Source organism: Larus michahellis, chromosome 2 (genome assembly GCF_964199755.1).
Source record: "Larus michahellis chromosome 2, bLarMic1.1, whole genome shotgun sequence".
NCBI classification, from domain to species: domain Eukaryota; kingdom Metazoa; phylum Chordata; class Aves; order Charadriiformes; family Laridae; genus Larus; species Larus michahellis.
This window is the reverse complement of record NC_133897.1, coordinates 10154426-10173264: the sequence shown is the minus strand read 5'-3', so window position 1 is coordinate 10173264 and position 18839 is coordinate 10154426.

The following is an 18839-nucleotide window of genomic DNA, read 5'->3' as shown; positions in this document are numbered from 1 at the left end:
CTCTTGCCTTCAGTGGTTGATTACAACTTGTCTTTTAAGGAAAACAATTATATGGACTTGATATCTCTTTGGAAGCCTTCACCAGCACCAGCCTCTTCCCACTGGCTTTATGGGGACACGCACCTGCAGAAAGCAGTGTTAGCCACCTTCTAAAGGGGCCTTTCTCTCACCAATGTCATAAGGTGACCAGCTTAGACTAGATACCTTTTAGGCAGATGAATCTCATCCCAGGAGCCTCAACGTCAGGCACAGCTCTAGGTGAGGTGGCTACACCCAGCTGCATAGAACTCTGACTTTGCGTCTTTTTACAGAGCAAAGACAGGATCAAGAGGCGGGTGAGGCGATTAAGGCAGTGTGGGATTCTGCATGTTCTCTCAGCTGTTTCCATTCACTGAGCTCCTGGAGAGCCCCAGTGGAAAATGAAAGCTGCCTTTGCTCCTCCGCAGTATCCTCCAGGGAGGGCAGGAAAACACCTACCCTTCTTCACAGCAAATCGCCCCTCGGGCACAAGGCCTGGCTGTCACCGAGGGACGTGATTCACCTGCCGTCTTGGTACTTAAGATGCTCCTATATTTTTGAATCACCCAATTCTATCAAAGTTGTGAGGAGAAGCAAGAGGCTTAAAATAGCTAAAGCAGAAAATTCCCCGACTGTCAGGTTTATAATTCTTAAATCCATTCCAGGAAAGCTAGCTTTAGCCCTATTTCCTGATCACTCAGAAAAACTGAGACGATCAATTAAAGTTTTCCCATGCACCCTCTTGGACAGATGGTTGAACCATTTTAATTAAGTGTATGTATTGGACTGACAGAGTTGATGTATCTGACGTGACAGACATTTTCTGTGTTCATTTAGGTTTTTAATCTTTCACTCTCTTTAGTATGCCCAGAATTGTGCTGTTTGCACTGTGCTCTCAGAAGAATTATTCAGTACACAGTCGATCGCTTGGATTATTAGATTTTTATTGCTTGTTATTGTTGGTTTTGTCCACGATGAAAAGCTCCTTAATAGCAATTAGCTACCACTCTGGCTCTAATAATGAAAGGATATCATTTTGGAAGTCTCTGTTGGAAGAAGAAAGAAAGGGACAGATTTTTTAAGACACTTAGTTGTCTAGAGGGGCAAATAGCGGCCTATTGAGGCTTTCAAAAGCACCTAGGTGCTAAATACCTCAAATTTCAATGGAACTTAAAAGATGTTGAGCTGGTTACCTGCAGCTCTAGACACCTAACCACCTTGCAAGTCTGCCTCGCCACGGTGGCGGATACTCTCTTGGATTCCCGTTTAAAATTAAATTAAATTAGCCAGGTGCTCTTGCTCCTAGGCATTTTAAAATGAGTCACGTGCTTCTCTTTTCTTATATCCTTTTACATTTGGTGGCCTTGCACGAGGTGGACATTATGGTATATGGCACCAGTGGCCTTCAGATTGAGAACAGGATCCCGTGGCATATAGGGCTCCCCCTTACATGACTTGAAGGGTGGGAGCTGGGTAAGAGCATGTTCCTAACACACACAAATAGTCTCACAATACAGCTCTCTTCCTCAAGTGCATTGGTCCATAAGTTTGTTAAAATATAACTGGTCCACAATAATGTTATAATGCATATTTGGAAGCAGAGAATTGTCGGCATTTTTTCTTTCCTTCCCACCCAACGGGTATTTGTACAAATAATAGACATTGCTACAGTATGTCCAAGCCCTCTGACTTTACTGGGCTTCTTCACATGATTTTTTCAGTCCTGTTTTAATATTAATAGACACTAATAGGTAGATTTGGTATTAATAGAATCTAGTCTCTCTAGGTTTCAGCGAATATCAATCAAAAGCTGCAAAAGTACCATATACTGGAATATTGTAGCGGCTACAAATACTTTTCTTATTTCCGGTGCCTTTACTGGCTGACATGAATGATTGTTTTCACCTAAGATAAACTCCTGTACTCTTAGGTGTTTTACGGCAGAAAAAGCAGTGTCTCCTGCTGGTGGGAAAACCATACTGGAAAAGCGCTTCTACAGAGACCTGGTTGACGTGTTTGGTATAGAAAAGAAAAACAGTCTTTATCTTCAAGACTTTCCAAAATCATATTGCCAGGATCCCAGGATCCCTCAGTTCCAGGAAGTTTGACTGCCTAAATGGTCTTTGAGGAAAAATAAGTAGAAATAGTAAAAAGAATGGACGTGGTCACACGCCTGACAGTTCTGGAAGGTATTATATTTGTGACCTAGCAGACAAGCAGAAAGAAAAGACTAAGGAAGAAGTCAGGTTGTTCTGCTCAGGGAATGCAAGAAGACCTGCGGTTTAAAAATAAATATATCCTCTCCTGGATAGGCAGAGTGAGTGAGAGAAAGCCCTAGGTATATTCATCTTTTAATAACATGTATGTATAGTCCAACCAGTGCATGTACAAACCCTGCACTCCTCCACACACTTCAAATACCTGCAGGCATAGATAAATACCTGGATAAGCACATACCTCTTTGCTTGCTTACATGGGAGATTTTGTTCACGCAGTAAAGGCTGAGCACTTCTTTTGCAAAACCTCATGCTACATCTGCATATGTGAGTATTCTGGGAAATTCAAAATAGCCACACGTCAAATGTCCCAATAACGTGCACTATGGAGGGCTCTTGGAGAGTAGGCTAATGAATTTACCTAATCACTAACAATTGCTTTTGAGAGGTGGGGTAGAGAGGCAGAAAGTGGTGGGGGAAGGGAAGGCGAGAAGGAAAGAATATCACGCTGCTCTGCAAAAAACGGTGAAAAGCATGATCTTGGCAAACACTGATTAAAAAGCAGAGCACTGAGCAATCTGCCTCTCTTTTCTAGCAACAAATCAGAAATGTTAATATTCTGTGCAGTATTACAGTGGGTGTGATACATTGCACTGTCAGATCCACGCACATGCGTTCGGTAAACAGATTCACTCTTTCTGACCAGAATCAGCAATAACACTTTTGATTTACTAAAAGGAGCATCTGATCTGATCTAAGAATATCAAAAGGAGCCAGTAGCTCAGACTGACATTATTACACAAGCAGTCACATTTTGATATTTAAGCTTGTACATTCCTTAAGCCTCAGTCGAATTTCTTGGCATTGTCAAAAAAAAAAAAAAAAAAAAGAGAAAAAAAAAAGAGAAAGAAAGAAAAAGCAAGCCATGCTCCTGATGAAAGCAGCTGTCATTCAGCACTAGGACTTGCCCTTCGAACAGCTGTACTTGATCTCAAAACTCTCACCTGCACAGCATGGTAGGCTGAATCAACTCCGCTCTTTGTCTCGCTACCTCAGATAAGCCTGTCATCAAAGTGAAGAGATAAAAAAGAGACAATCATAACTCTAATGTCATATTTGACAGAGGAAGCTGTTAGTCAAGTAGCTTTAAACTGTTTCTCCTCTGCATGTATCGAGTGACGTCCTGGCACAGCGACAAGAACTTATCACGGTACTTTTTATATGAGAAAGAAGAAAAAAAAAAAATACCAGAACAGATGTGTCATAATAGACACACCTTTTAGTGGACCTTCAAAGCGAAGAACTGGAGAGGCTCTTTCATAAGACAAGTGTCACAACAACTCCATCTTCCTAGAGGTGCCTACACAGGCCACTGCAGACAGCACGGAGCAGATTACTACAGGTAACTGCGCTAATAAGGAATTGGCTCAAAGTGCCAAGAAAACAGGTTTCGTAGGGCCAGATCCTGAATTTGCTACTCAGGCAAAATGCTAACTAGTGTAGGAACTGGTCCAAAGGCAGCTTCCTAATAAGAAACTGAAAATAGCTTGCTCATCATAGCTGGCATTCCAGGAAAGGTGAGGAGGAGAGCTAGCCCCAAATGTACAGACCGGGGTGTAGCAAATTTAGGTTGCTGACTACTCGCAAGACAATCATTAACTGATCCATCATATCACATAATTATCAAACCTATATTTGGGTATCATCGAAATTCCACTTTTAGTAGTGCCGCAGCTTAAGTAGTACCATTTGCATTTACGCCCAGCGTTTAACCCAGGGATCTCGCAAAGCTTGAGAAATTATACTCATATCGTTCTGGTCAGATGGAGCTTTTGGGTACAGAAAAATGCTTATGCTGGAAAAGTGTAAGCACAGCCCTGGGCCTATGGGGCCCTATGTTGATATAAAAAGGAGATGAGTTGGACTTAATTCAAGAGATCCACAGTAATTTTACACACCTAAACTACCTTGTGACTTGTTTACCTGCCTGAAGCTCCCACAGCGATCTCACGCAAAACCTTCAGCATCTAGGAGTTTGCCTCGACTGGGAGCTTATGTTTTCGGCACCGTGTACCTCTTCTACAGGTTTCAGCTGGATCAAGGTCAAAGAGAAGAATAAAAGTCAATTAATTTGGATCCTAATCCTTTAAGTTTTGACTTAAAAAGTGCCTAAAATACAGATGCAGGTGGTGCTAGCTACTAGTTATATGCATCTATAACAGTATTGTACGGATAACTCCAGTACCATACCTCACCCTAGTGTTGGATTAATCTCCCATAAATTAGCATCTCATCTAAATCTTAGATCTCAGATGCCCCTGAGGTCAGTGGAAAGAGGCAGAACCCTCCATGAAGCGAGTGACCGTGTCCTGAGCTGGGTGCCTGTCGCAGGGAGGCTGCTTTGCCCTCTGATGGGGCTGAGTTGCTGCTGTGGGGATGTGAGCGAGAAGGTTTGCTTAGGTTAGACACATGTCTTTTTGGTGGCTAGTGTTAGGTGTGATGAATCCCGTCCATAGAACCAGATCTCTAAATGTTTCAAGGTCCTTCCAGTGTAAGCAGGCAGAGGGATTTTCAGAGGTTCCTGGATGCCCAGCTCCCACACAGCTCATCAGGAGCAAGGTATCTCTGGAGTTTTTAAACAAGCCCTGCAAACGCCCATCTGCATGGTTAAGTGTTAAATATCTTCAGGTGTCTGACTCTAAATCTCAACGGAAAAACAGGAATGACAATCAATTGAAAAACATAGCTACTTCACAGAGTTGCTGGGGCAATAAATACTTGTGCTGGTTGAAGATGACCATCCAGTATGAAATTAATTTTGGGGTTTTGAAATATATCCCTTCTCAGTAAGAAAAATGTGATCAGATCACTTGAAATGTTGTAATGTAACGAAAAGATTTTCAGTCTCTCTGATTTTTAGTTGCTACCAACAACAACAAAAAAACCCAAATCATAAGCACTTTTAATTTTTTTTTTTAAAATCTGTTGTTTTTCCAAATGCCAACACATTGTGACCTCTGTGTTAAAGCTGCTGCATAGCTAGTAAGTATACGTGCAGCTATGTGGTTCATGATACGCAGTTTTAAGGACAAGTGCTGAACCTGAAAGCCGATAAAGCTCCCTCTCTGTGGTCTTTCACTGATACCAGAATAGCAAATGTCCAACTTCTAACCTTCTCATGGCTGCTGCTGGATTTCAAGAAAGTCCCTTGGGCAATGTGCAAAATGGTCTAAATGTTCTGCTGCTATTTCTCAACTTATTTTAAAGGATTTTTTTTTAATTTTACAAACTTTACACATTATAATTATCTATAAGCTACCATGTTATTATGTCCCTATAAAAACTAATTATGCACCTGGGAATAAGGAAAGATTGGAAAAGAAGTATTATTCCACCATCAGAGTATTTCCAAATTGGAACGGATGTCGCACACTGTATCTGAGTGTCATCTGACCACAGTACCCACGAGAAATATTCCATGAAGCACCATCACGTGTCATTGTGGTGGAGTCCCAGTGTTGTATATGCAACTCAAACTCTCATGCTCAGCCCAGAACAGCAGTTCAATGAGTTTGTTTTACGTGAGGCCGTAACGGAAACACCACGCACAAACAAAAAAATTCAGTGTTGAGGATAATGCTGATTTTTTTACAGCCGCCTGTTAATAGAAGGCCCTGAGCTTTTCTAGGCACTGCCATCCCTCACAATTGTTTCCCTTGGTGGCATAGACTAATAGACACAAGGGAGCAAGAGTGGCTCTTAGGAGTGGAACCCTTTTCTGCCCCGTGGTACTGCCTGCATCCCACATCACGGATGCAGCAGGAGGTCTGGCCGGCTTGCTCCCTGCACTGCCCCGGGCTTGTGGGGTCAAGGGAGAACCACTTCATCTGACCTGAAGGGAAGGGAGGAGATCCCCTTTCTGAAGGTATTGGGTCTGGCTTTTATTTTGGCCCGCGAGCAGATGGATGGGGACGTGGACAGCCCTGTGAAGAAGGAAGGGGAATGAGCACTGAGTGCCAGGTACACCCTGCGCCAGCCGCTCTTTCTAATGAAGCCTCAACATACTGAGGGGCAAGAGCATTGAGTCTTGGGTAATATTTACATCTGACCTGTGAAATGCAGGTCACTCGGCAAGGATGAAACATAATACTTCCTAAGACCCAGAGCGAAGAAAGGTTATTCCTACTGTGTCATAGCAGCTAAGCCACAGGAAGCTGTTGAAACACTCTGCCAGCTTTCCTGAAATAAAACAGTTTTAGTTTCATGCATGTAGTGAATTTTTACCTTACACTTCTGAATTTGAGCCATAATTATCTTATCTGTAGGGTGATTAAACAGCCTATTCTCTTTCCTCCTCTACTCCTTAACCCAGGAGAACTCTCGATGCCTGGGAGCATCCTGCCTTTCCTCGCCGCTGGTGGCTTTGCATACAGGTGATGGACTGGAGCAGGTTTGGGAGAGTTTGCTGTTTGGGCAGGGACCCCATCCAGGTGCCGAGTTTACATTGATAGCATCATCACCCAAACATGCTGTTTTGCACCCTAGGTTATGTTGTTCTATGGATTTACTTCCTCCACATTTCTACCAACTTTACTTCATGGTGCTATTTTTGAAATCACACTAGATCAAATTCTCCACTCAGTTCCTCTTGCGTAATCTCTGCAGGGCAGCGTGCATATAAATGAGGGCACGGTTTAGCCCACTGTGTATAAATTAACGTGAACTTGGATATTAAGCACAGGTGACTTGCAGTTTCCTTGTCATATAAGCAGACTCTGCTCTGAAATGAGAGTGAAATAATTACCTTTAGGGTAGTGCAGAACTCAGCAGTTTTCCCACCTGCTCGTGCAAGTGAATAACTCCTATTTATGTCATCTTTACTGTTGCCATCAACGGTCAACGATGATGTAGACACAGGGTTTACCCACTTGCTAAAAGGAAGACCATTCCTGTGGATATAAGAAAATTGCTGTAATAAGTATATTTTAGAGAAATTTTTTTTAGCCGTGCCTTTCTGACACACCTTTATGGTGGGTTGTTGGGCTGAAAATAGTAACTCAGGAAAACTAAACCAGAGCCAGCTAACCCCGAGTCTATAAACACACATTCCCTGTGTGATTAATATCTGTGTGTAACCAGTTTGGGTCTCGGGTAGGCAGGGACTGCTGGCAAGCAGGACTTTTTCCTCATCTTGCACTGAGCAAATCTCGGTGCAGAGACTGCAGCCTCGGACTGCTCCGAAGGAGCCGTGAATCCATCGCTGGGTTAGTCACTTCCTTTCTCTCAAATTATTCTCCTGCCAGGCTGTTGCTTCGTCTGTTATGATGCAGCAAAGGGATCCTTTCTAGATCCGTTTGTCTTCCTTAAGCCTTGAAGTCATCAAAACATGTATTATGTAGGGAGTGTTTTATCCTGTATTTCCAAAACATGACAGAAGCATGGCTACTTTCTCTTCCCTGCTGTTTAAAAGCTGTGGGTGACTCTGCCAACTCACAGCTTGCCGTAGTCTGCTTTGTAACATCAGAAAGAACATGAGAGTGTGGCATCCCCTTACTGCTCCCTGAAATACAAAACTCATCTGATGTTTGAACTTTAAACTTGCTAGCCCAGAAATAACACACATAATGTAAAACATAGCTTGCAGCTCGAGGCCCGGGCATATTAACGTTGAGAAGACTGACAGCCTAGGGGCTGCTGCTTCTTACAACCAGATCAATGGCTGGGAAATGACCAGTAGCTCCTTGGGCCCCATCAGAAGCTTCATTAACAGTGCTACATGTCTCTGAAGTAGCCAATGTTACCATGAAGCATTACCCATATCTAATACAAGCTACGCATGAGCGTCATTATCTTTGCTGGCTGGTATGTCTGCCTTGACCAGATTCTTCTACAGGACCAAGACTACATGGAGATTTTGCACGGTATCCACCTGATCACTAAAATTTATCCCAAGAATACATGGACTGAAGTCTACCTTTGGTATCAAGAAAATTGCTCTACGACTACATCAGCTAGACACTGAGGAGGCCAGTGGTGCCCTCCCTGTTTTGGGTCATTTAAGCCCTTGCAACGTGGCATGAAATGCTGCCTCTCTGGTCTGAGAGTGATCCAAACCCACTTGCACTATGCAAGATGTGATCCACTGATGAATCAGATCAACGTTCTCCACTCAGATGCATAAGACACACGAGAAAAGTTCTGCCTGTGAAAACTTTAAATGCACAATAGCTATTTGGCTGGTAGAGCTAAAGAAGTTAGAACATCAAGAAATCAGACCACAAATTCAAGGTCTCTGGCATTTGGAACTACTTCACACAAAGCTACATTCTCACCGCCCACTCTCCAAACACACTCAGGTGCTGGCATTTTCACCCAGACTAATTAACAAATAGTGTGGCAATTAAATCACATGGCCTCACCATTGAGTTCAGAAAACTCCCTTACATTGCCGCAGAGTATAGCAACATAACTCATAAAATTATTTTATAACAACAATTTAAGTGAAGCAAATATCATGAAAATACAACACAAATGTGATAATTATTCTAATTTATGTGATAACAATGTTACAAGTAAACTAAACTGTCTTCCCGAGTCCATCCAACTTCAAACATCTTCCCTGCTCCACAAACATGCCTCCGGCATCCAGCAGTGTGTGTGGAGTGGCATAGGGGGTCTTTTCTAAATCTGACTTTGCAAAGCCTCCCACAGCAGTCTATGGGACAACAGCCTTTTTAGAAGATCTTCCAAGAAGGAGAGATTTAGCTATCAAAAGGGTTGTCCCGTCTCACCAAGGAGCTGGGAAACATAAGAGCAAGGTGGTCCTTGAAAAATACTATGCCCCAGTAAATTCGGCACTGCCAGACTTCATGGTCTGCTTCCCCATGTTGTATTGATTGGTAAGAGCCAGGAGGGACTGATCAAGGCCAGGATGTTGTCAAGAGCAGCCCTCGTGTGGTTTACAACCCCAGAGCCCTGATTGTAAGGAGTGTCTGCTATATTTGGTCAATGAGACGTGTGCCTTCCTGTTCCTCAGATCTTGACTCTTGGACAGCTGCAACGAAGATAAGAAGAGCCTCAGGAAACTAGAAGATACTCACTTGGAGAAGGTATCTAGAGGGGGAGGTTAATACACAAACAGAGAAAAGGCAAGTAGTAAAGTAAAAAAGAAAGGCTTGGGGTCATTTTTTTTTCTTATTTTTAAGGTAGGGTTAGTTAGTGGTGGAGAGATATCATTTCTATGAAGGGAAAATTAAAAAGTCCACTAATTACATACTATATGAACATGAGTAAGCCCAGCGTTTTCTGAGTCACAACAAGCAGTTATAGAGTGACAGGGAAATCTTTTTAAGTGATGATTCAAAAATAAAAAAAGCATTTGGAGTCATTGAGCGTGCAGAGTTAGCCCAGGTAACCACATGATCTTATCATTACTACCCTTCATCTGTCTGCCGCCCTCTTCCCACCTAGCGTTTGATACACTCACTTGTTGCATCTTGTCTTGCAAGTGGCATGACTTCAATTGCACTAATTGTGTGCATAAAGTTAACCATGCATGTAAATGTTTGCAAGATTGGAACCTCAGATTATAAACACTGGGAGAGGGCTCATCTCCTCCAGTGTAATCATGGAGTGCGGGATGCAAGGGGGACTCAGACATAAGAAGAATTTATGTGTATTATAGAAATCACATGATTATTGTGCTTTAGTATTTATTTTTTGATTCCTTTTGTCTTTGGTTATTTATCTCACATCCTCGCTTCCCTTCTGTGTTCCTTCTTTTCTTTAAAAACATGGTGGCAGAAAAGGAGCTGTAGGCATTCAGACAATTCCATTTGATTTCAGATGGAAGGATTATTGTTGTGTATCCTCTTATCTGAATATGCTTCTCCCAAGGTAGATACTGTGCTAATATACAAAATTACGTAGGTGTTGCATGAGGCTGTAATTTGCACTAGAGGTTTAAAGGTTGTTATTATTTATTACCTGCATCATGGCAGTATCTCAGAGGCTGGTGGGGAACCAGCGCACTGCGTTCTGCACAAACACAGAGCAGAAGGAAAGTCCCTGACCTAATACCAACCATGAGCTCCACAAGCAGATCAGAGAGCATCCAGGTGGGGCCCAGGGCAGCGAGCCAGAGTGGATTGGGCCGCCCTTTTGCAGGAGACTGGGGACGTCGGGGTCCGAGTCTGTTCAGGCAGAGGAGAAGTAGCCGCCTGCCAAAACGGGCTCGGATGGCAAACTTCCCAGGAAAGGGGGGCAGCGATGGCAAGGAGCGAAACCTGCTGAAGGCAATGTTTAGCAGCAGATTCCCACTGCCCAAAGCAAACCTGCCCCTAGAACAGCCCGGTCCCTGGCCCACAGAGATTGCACTGGAGGCCTATGGGCAGCAGAGGAGTGCAGGCAGAGGGAAGGGTGCAGGAGGTGACAGGACAAGAGCGGCCACTGCATGGGCACGGGGAAGGCCACGCTATAAGACAGTGTAAAAGAGACCCCTCTGCCTTAAATTTACAAAATGACTCACTAACCTATAATAACATTACCTAAAACTCATAGCGAGCTCTTCATCTTCAAAGCACTTTACAAAGATTAACTAATTAATTTCACTGTCAAATCTTTTGCAGATCTAGTAATGCTATTTGGCTCTACCTCAGAGAGCAATTTTTTCCAGGTACTGGCAGGGTAAACATTCATAATGATATAACCAGTGGGAAGAACGTTTTTAGCACTTGAACGATATTTTAATGAGAGACAAAGGTTAGGGATTGACCCTAGACCAAAGGGCTTCACTGGGCCACTCACTTTGAAATGGGGGCTCCCTCTTGTTCCTAGACTGGTGCCGGCACTACAACCCATGTGGCTTGTGCGTACTGTATTTTAGGAAAACCCAACTAAAACGCCAGTTATTTACAGCTGTATACATGGGTAGGGCTGCTGTTCTCAGGTTTCTGCCTTGTGTGCTCATAGGTTTTCCCTCCTGAGGACTCACTGCCTCTGTCTGTCACTGCTCTGGCCATCATGGGTCCAGCCTGGACCCTCTGCCAGCCCCACTGGGAATGAAAACATGGCAAGAATCCGGCTCACACAGACGAGTTTCACTTTCAGTCTCCTGGCTGCCTTGCAAAGAGGCAGAGCAACTCCCAAAGGCATCTCCTGCCTCCCCATCCAGATGCTCCGCGAACGCGGGCCCGGCATGCTCTGATTTATGGAGGCAGGGCCTGGCTAACAATGTTCTTCCAGAACAGCTATATTGGCTTCAGTATGAAATATTCACCTCAGCAGCAGCCAAAATTAGGCTGAAAAGAAAATCTTCCACATGGACACCGACAGGAGAGATTTTATCAGTGTAGATTATGTTGCCCAAAGAGTTATCGACAGTAGTAGAAAGTCATCTTCTGATGCACGCTGCATCAGTATTCTGAGGACCTGCTGGCACTGCTGTGGGGCCAGACACCTTCCTGTAGAAACCAGGACAGATACAGATATAATATCTGGTGACTTTTGTTGTGTTAAACCAGACTGTCAGAGTTTACCACATACTGAGAGCTGCCGTTCTAAATGAATACAGGGTTTTTCTTTGTTTAAAATTAAAGCTTGTTGGGAACTAGCAAAAATTAAGAAAAGCTGATGCCAGATCATGCATTTCTAGTCATTAGTTAACAAAATGTTAGGTATGTACAAGAACCCCCTGATTGTTTCTCATAGAATAACTTATTTCTCTTAGAGTAACAATTAACAGAGAAAATAAAATAGTTACCAGTACAAAAACCCATACAGTAATAACTTTGTAAAGGAACTGAAAAATTATCTATTCCATTTCTCTGTGGGGAAACAAAAACAGAATATAGCTATGGGTAACTTGGAAATGACATCTTTGATTTCTATTGATGGAAATGGGTAAGGAGAGATGTCACCGCTGTCATGGTCATTCTACTAAGATGACCAGCTTTGTATGCTGGGAGTGAAGAGTAACTTCACAGGCTGCTTGTTAAAGTTCGACACTTGGGGAAAAAATGCCTGAAAGTTGGTGACAACTCCTCAGACCAAGTGTATGTCAACTATTTGCACTTCACATCTCAGACATAACGAGATAAAAATGTTACAGGAGGTAAAATATCTTGTCAAAACACCTTGATCTCTCCTTTTGCACCTAAATCTCAGTATTGTCTAGATTATTCATGGCCAAGTACAGAGTACAGACCTCAGTTACGACGGTGAATCTCATTAGACAGGTTAATATAAACAAAATCCAGGGCAGAACTCCACACAGCTTAAGGTGTATATTGCTAAAAGTTGTCACCTTCATTTTCCCAGTTGCTCCAGAGTGTAAGGTATTTCTGGAACAATTTAGTGGAAATTTCATTACATACCCTACTTCAAGCTTGCTGCCAGCTTTTCCCTAGAGCAGCAATGGCACAAACATGCCATTACCAATCACAAAATCAAAGGTCCCCAGTGCGAATTCAAGGCCCCAAATGAGAGTTTTCAGTGCCAAGAAGGGACAAGTTTGGGTGCAGAATATTTGACACCAGCTGTCTGTGTCTCCCTGGGTTGGCTGGGAACAAAGAGCAAATGACAGCCATTTTGGGCCACAGAAGAAAAAACTCTGTAGGGCATTTCCAGACTCGGAAAACCTCTTTGCTGCAATGAATGAGGTTGTGCTGCTGGCCGAGGAGTTGTTGACCCTTGCGTGTCCTCTGTTACCGGTGCTATCTTGGAATGCAGGGAGACTCCAAAATAAGAATGTAGTGTTTCTCGGTGGCCAAGAGAACAAAACTTTCAGCTTCAGGAATGTGAAGTGCGGTTGCAGAAAGCCATCAAGTAGCGATAGTAACAAAAACACCAATGGCATCTGTTATGGGTTGTAGCAAAGAAGATCCAGCTAAAACACACAGGATCATTCTTTCAGTCAATACAACCAAGACACAACTGCACATGCCTCTGAAAGCTAAATGAAAAAGCAGTGCTAGTGCTATACAGGGAGTTACAGCAAGGCATCTGCAAACATACCCTTGTTCTAGTCTACATAATGTCTGTGTGGTGATTCGCACCTAAAGCATAGCCTCTGCACCCCTAAACTCACCTGCCAGATCCCTCAAAGGAGCAAAATCTAAAATGGAGGCATTAACTATTAGTTTTCATAAGAACTCGTAGCCAGTGCGCGCTAATGCCTTTGAGCATTCAGGCCCCCGAGCCCCCCTCCTCCTCTTGCCTTTCCGTATGCATTCTGCACTTCCCTGCTTCAAAAGGACTTCAGTTTCGTGCTGTTTGATGCCCAGACTGTCAGCCTTGGTGCCACTGCTGAGAATTGTCAGACAGATGAAGACAGCCACAAACCCTGGGAGAAAAGTCGTCACTGTCTCCGTGTTCTCACTGTCCCAGTTCAGCAAGCCACATAAATACAGGCGTCACCCGTATGGGCATCCTGTCTGCGTCCCTGGGATTGTTTGTGCACTGGGACATGTGATAGCGCTTATGCCCATTGCTGAATCAGGCCCTAATTCATCCGAATTACACGTCAGCCCAACATTATGGATCAAGAGTGGAAAAAAAAATGAAATCTCCTTATTGACTTTGATGGCCCCGGGACTTCGCGCAGTATTCTGCTGCCTTAACAGCCCTCTCTGCCCCTAAGTTTATCATGGCAGAATGGTGGTGTCTTGGAGTCTTGTCTATGGGTGCACCCTTCGAATCGCCCACTGCAATAACGGGCTATGGCATGTGGGAGGCTAAAGACCATGTCACTCCCAGCCTTCTCCTCCCTCTTGTTCCCAGCCCTGAGCTCACTGGGCTGCTCAGCCCAGTAGAAATTGGGCTCAGGCATTGCCTTATGTCTTAATTCAAGACACTGTTTGACTCACTGCCTCCTTTCCAGAGAAAGCAGAGCAAAGTGCGTTATGAGGTTGTTTAAAGAGAGGAGGGAAAATAATAAATAAAGACAAATTACACATTTTCATAAGATTTTTTCAGTATGTTTCTTCAAAAATGTGCTGATTAAGTAATTTACCTCCAGTCTCAGAACTGTGAGGTTTAATGAAGCTGACATTTCTTCCCCTCCGATGTTATGTCAAACTAAAAACCTTTTCAACTTATAATAGATACGTATAGTAATAGATATCTGAATGAAAGATCAAACAGACATTAAGTACTGCAGAAATAGCCTGCTAAAAAGATGAAGTCACCCTCTAATGACATTATTATGACATACAGATTAAAAGAAGAACCAGTAAAAAAGAAGGATGATAATGCTATTGTGTTACTCCACTAAGGTATTTTACCAGTAGAATGAAGTTACTTGCTCTCTGCATCTATCCACTCAACTGACTGATGTTTTCAGAAAAAAAAAAAAAGTACAGGAGAACAGAACTGTTCTTGAAGAAGAAAAAAGCCCACCAAGCAAACCCTACCTGTATTTGGGGTTGGTACGTAGTATCAGATGAACACTGCATTTCAAGCGTTTGATCCTGTGCCTCCAAAAACTACAAACACCATAAACCAAAATTAAAAACTTCGCCAGCAGTCTAGTACACATAGTAGGTTCAAACTGAACCCCCTTGAGGAAAGGATAATTACTACCTTGTTGTAAAGCAGATGCATTTTTGGAAGCAGATGCGTGCAAGGTGACCCTACTTTGGGAAACCACATTTGAAGCAAATATTTATTTGTATAACAAATGGAATACTTTCTACCAGCCCATTATGCAGCTAAGATTAGCTCAGACCTTTATAGTGACACTACATAGATAATAAACTGAAAGTGAATTTCAGCTGGTGCAGTTTCGCTAGTTCTTCAGCTGTCCAACCATGTGTGGGTCGAATGGGTGGAGAGCAATGTCGCAGTCTGCCAGCAGTAAAGCCTCCGAGACAAGGGGCTGTAAGGGAGGTTGTAAGTAGACCACAGCACAGGATCAGCAGGATAACTCCTCATTGCCAGGGAAACATCTTGGAAACTTTCCTTGAGTAGACTCAGGCTTTTCTACTTTTGTGCACGTAGAGACAACCATTCCCTAAGGAGGTGAGCGGTCGTGGACACAGCCCACCTCTACTGCAACCTATTTATATCTGCCATACAGACAGAGGACAAAGTGATTCAGATGTTAATCAGTTTCTGGCAGCATTACACTACCTGCTTGAATAAAAAGCAATGTAGTTCCGCAGCTGAGGCAGAAACACATGGGGCTTCGCTGAACTCTCCTACTACAAGTGCCTAACTGAGGCACAGTGACTGCTTCTATCCACTGTCTGCACAGGGAGCCAAAATCGAGCAGAGCTGGGTAGTAGGCGTCTGCTGTGCTCACGGCTTTATTGAACTAAGTTGCCATAACAGTCATGACAACCGAGCGAGGCACCTATTGTAGGTGGTCTGAACACAACGCACACTGCCGGAGTGCTGTTGTCTGCCCTTCATCTACTCCTCCCCAAGCCATGAAACCAAAACACCACCAATTTGCTACAGGCTGCTGAGAAATGAGAAGCTATTTCCCCTCTACTTGCCTCAACATGGACTTTAAATGCAACTCCTCTCTTAGAAGTACCTGCAAAAATGGCATTGCAGGGTACTCTATCACATTAGTCCTATTGCATGGACTGTCACAAAGACTGCAGGTTGCATGTGCTCACTTTGTGTGTAAACGGTTATTTTTTTCTAACTGTCCATCCAGTCTGAGGACTATATGTGAAGGTGGGTTCTCTTAATGTCTCTTGCCATTGCAGAGGGGATTCTGCAGACCAAACTGCCTCCTAAAGTCCCGGTCTTGAGGAATTCAGGGGTCCTGTGCAATCCAGCTTCCCTGAAGTAACTGATGCTTTGGGAGGAGCAGAAACCAGCAATGCAGCCAGCCCTAGATGCCCAGGACTTGAAAGGCAAATTCTAGACTATGCCCTTTTACATCTACCTATGAGTGTACCCAGGAGCACAAGGAGGTGCCATTTTTTGCAATGATTTTTCTGAACAAAGCAGCGCTGCAGATGGACAGATAGGCAGCAATAAGTTAGGTTCACGAAGCTTTTCTTCCTGTACTGTAGGAGCAGCACTTTAATGAAACAGTCAATACTTGGCTGCTTTTTTCCCTGCCCTGATCTGCTACCGAAGGCTGAACTGGCTGAGTGAACTGAGTCTCTGTAGCTCCTTTGGAAACCAATATCTTCAGGTTCACTTTGAAGAGGTTTGTGTCTGTGATGCAGTAGTTCTGTTACATCCCCAGTAAGTATTGGTTCTCTTGATGTAGTCACATTATGTCTACTTGCTGCTCCTGGGCTTTACTTATCTCTTTTTCTATTTGCCTAAATAAAATGCAACCACAAAAAAATCACCATAGTGATTACATGACTGAAATGCTGCTTTTTGAACCCAAAATGAAACTCAGGTTAGCTTTATACTATTTTATAAAAAGGGGACAGGGATTATTAAATAAAAAGCAGGTTGACCTCCAAACTAAGCAGTAAGGCCTAGCTTTACCCATGCAATTGGCTCTGGGTTTCCTTTGGGCTTCATTTGCTGCCTCCACGGCCCTGGGACACGACATTCTTCAGCTGCAAGTGTCTGAAATGATGCGAGGGCTGTGCTGCAGCCTTGTCAGACTGATGCTTTCGGAGCATGAAAAGGAGGTTGTAGGTAGACCACATGGCAATGGTGGAGCGCTGTGAAGTGGTGAACCATATCTGGTGCATCCCTGTCCCAGGACTAACTTATGGGTCATCTTTCCCCAGAAACATGCCCAAGCAATGTCTAGGGGAGACTGGTGTTTAGCACATCCACAAACCCTTTCAGGGAACAGGCCAACAATTGAAACATGTGGATGATCAGAAGTCCAGTGCCTGAGCTCACTCCCTGGGGATGCCTGAATTATCTGACATGTCCAGAGTGATGTGTGGTTAATTATTCTTTCTTGGTGACAACTTTTCTCCATTGACTATAAGGAGTTTGAAAAGTTACTTGCTTAGATTTAAACTCTAAATTCCAGATGGCAAAGGAGAGCAGATGAAGAATGCCCTTTACTGCTGCATTGATACCAACTAGTTGATGTCAAGTAAGCGACCGTAATACAGGTGGAATCTGGCATTACAAATGATCTGCGTCACAGTAGGTGTTGCAGAAGATTACAAGGCAAAGATGTATGATCCTTACCCTGAATATCTTAGGATCTAAGCGAACAGCTTATATGCATACTCCTTGATGCATTTTATGACCATAAATCAGTATACAGTTGTCTGAATTAACACTTTTTCAAGAAAATAATTAAATTAACGTATTAAAAATGAGCATATTTCATTTCCCTATAAGAAAGGAATAAAACCGTAAGCAATGCATCGATCAGGAAATGCTGGTTGTCACAATTGTCACAAGCCTTTCAGTGGGCCAAATTTGTCAACATAGCAATAAAATTTACGTTAGCATCAGCAAAGAAGGGGAGGAATCTGATGCAACCACTTTCTGATGCAGCAATCTGTGGGGCTCAACTCCCTCTGGAGCCTTGGCCATCGCATCCTCATTTATATGAGTGGGTATTGATTGTACAGTGGCACAAAATGGAAAAGTGGTGATTCATACCAGACCTTCATCCATTTGACAAACTGGAGGGCACTAGCAGATTGTGGTCCATAGATCTCTGGCAGAATTTAAATACTTCTGCAGTGTCCAGGGAAGGTTGCTAAGAAAAATGAGACAGTCCTTACCTTGCACTTTGAAAGCAAATCGAGAGGATTCTACACTTTCATTAGACATAGGGGACATAATGAAGTTGACATGACAAAAAAGTCCAAACGTCACTGCAGTAGAAGTCGGGGACATCCAAGTCTACACTGCTGGAGGCCTGATGCCCTTGCTTATGACAGCAGCGTGAAAAAGAAGCGGCTCCACAGCAGGAAAACAGGTTATGCCAATTCGTTGATGCTCGATTGCCCCAATCCCTAACCCTTGGTAGTACCCCTAGATTTACCAGTTTTTCCAGCCACCTTAGGGCTCATGTTTTTTATGTTTTAATCTCAAAGGTAATATTGGGGGGGGGAGGGCGGTGATGAAAAATTTCATCCATTTTTGAGGATAAAAGCAGCAATATTATCTTAAAGCATGCTCACATCTGGAGTGACCTGCAGAGGACTCCGTGATAGGCAGTCCTGATTACTGTTTAATCCATTTCTTCACCATTTAATTGTGCTGAAATGCCCCAATCACTGAGCATGTGACCAGCAATTAAAGACCAACAGACCTTCAACCACAATAAAAACCATGTTGTTTAAGTAATCTAGATAAATTCAGGGCATTTTGTGTAACAGAGGTAATCACATACAGGGTATGTACAAACGTACATGGACAGAAGAGGAGGGAGGAGCTGATCAAACATATTAATAATGCAACCCCAACAGAATTCGACCTTATCGCTAGATCATGCAGAGGTGGTTAAGGCTGAGTGGGATTTACAGATATTATTTTGGCCACCAGAGGGTTCCCATATTTTTCTATTTGTGCAATTGAAGCAGTGAGAGAGTAAAGAGCGTAGAAAAGACACTTTAAAAAATGTTTGAAAGCAATAAAGATCAAACAAAATGCATCCCCAAAGTAATGGCAATAACCTACCTGCAGGTCTAACTTCATTACTGTAAA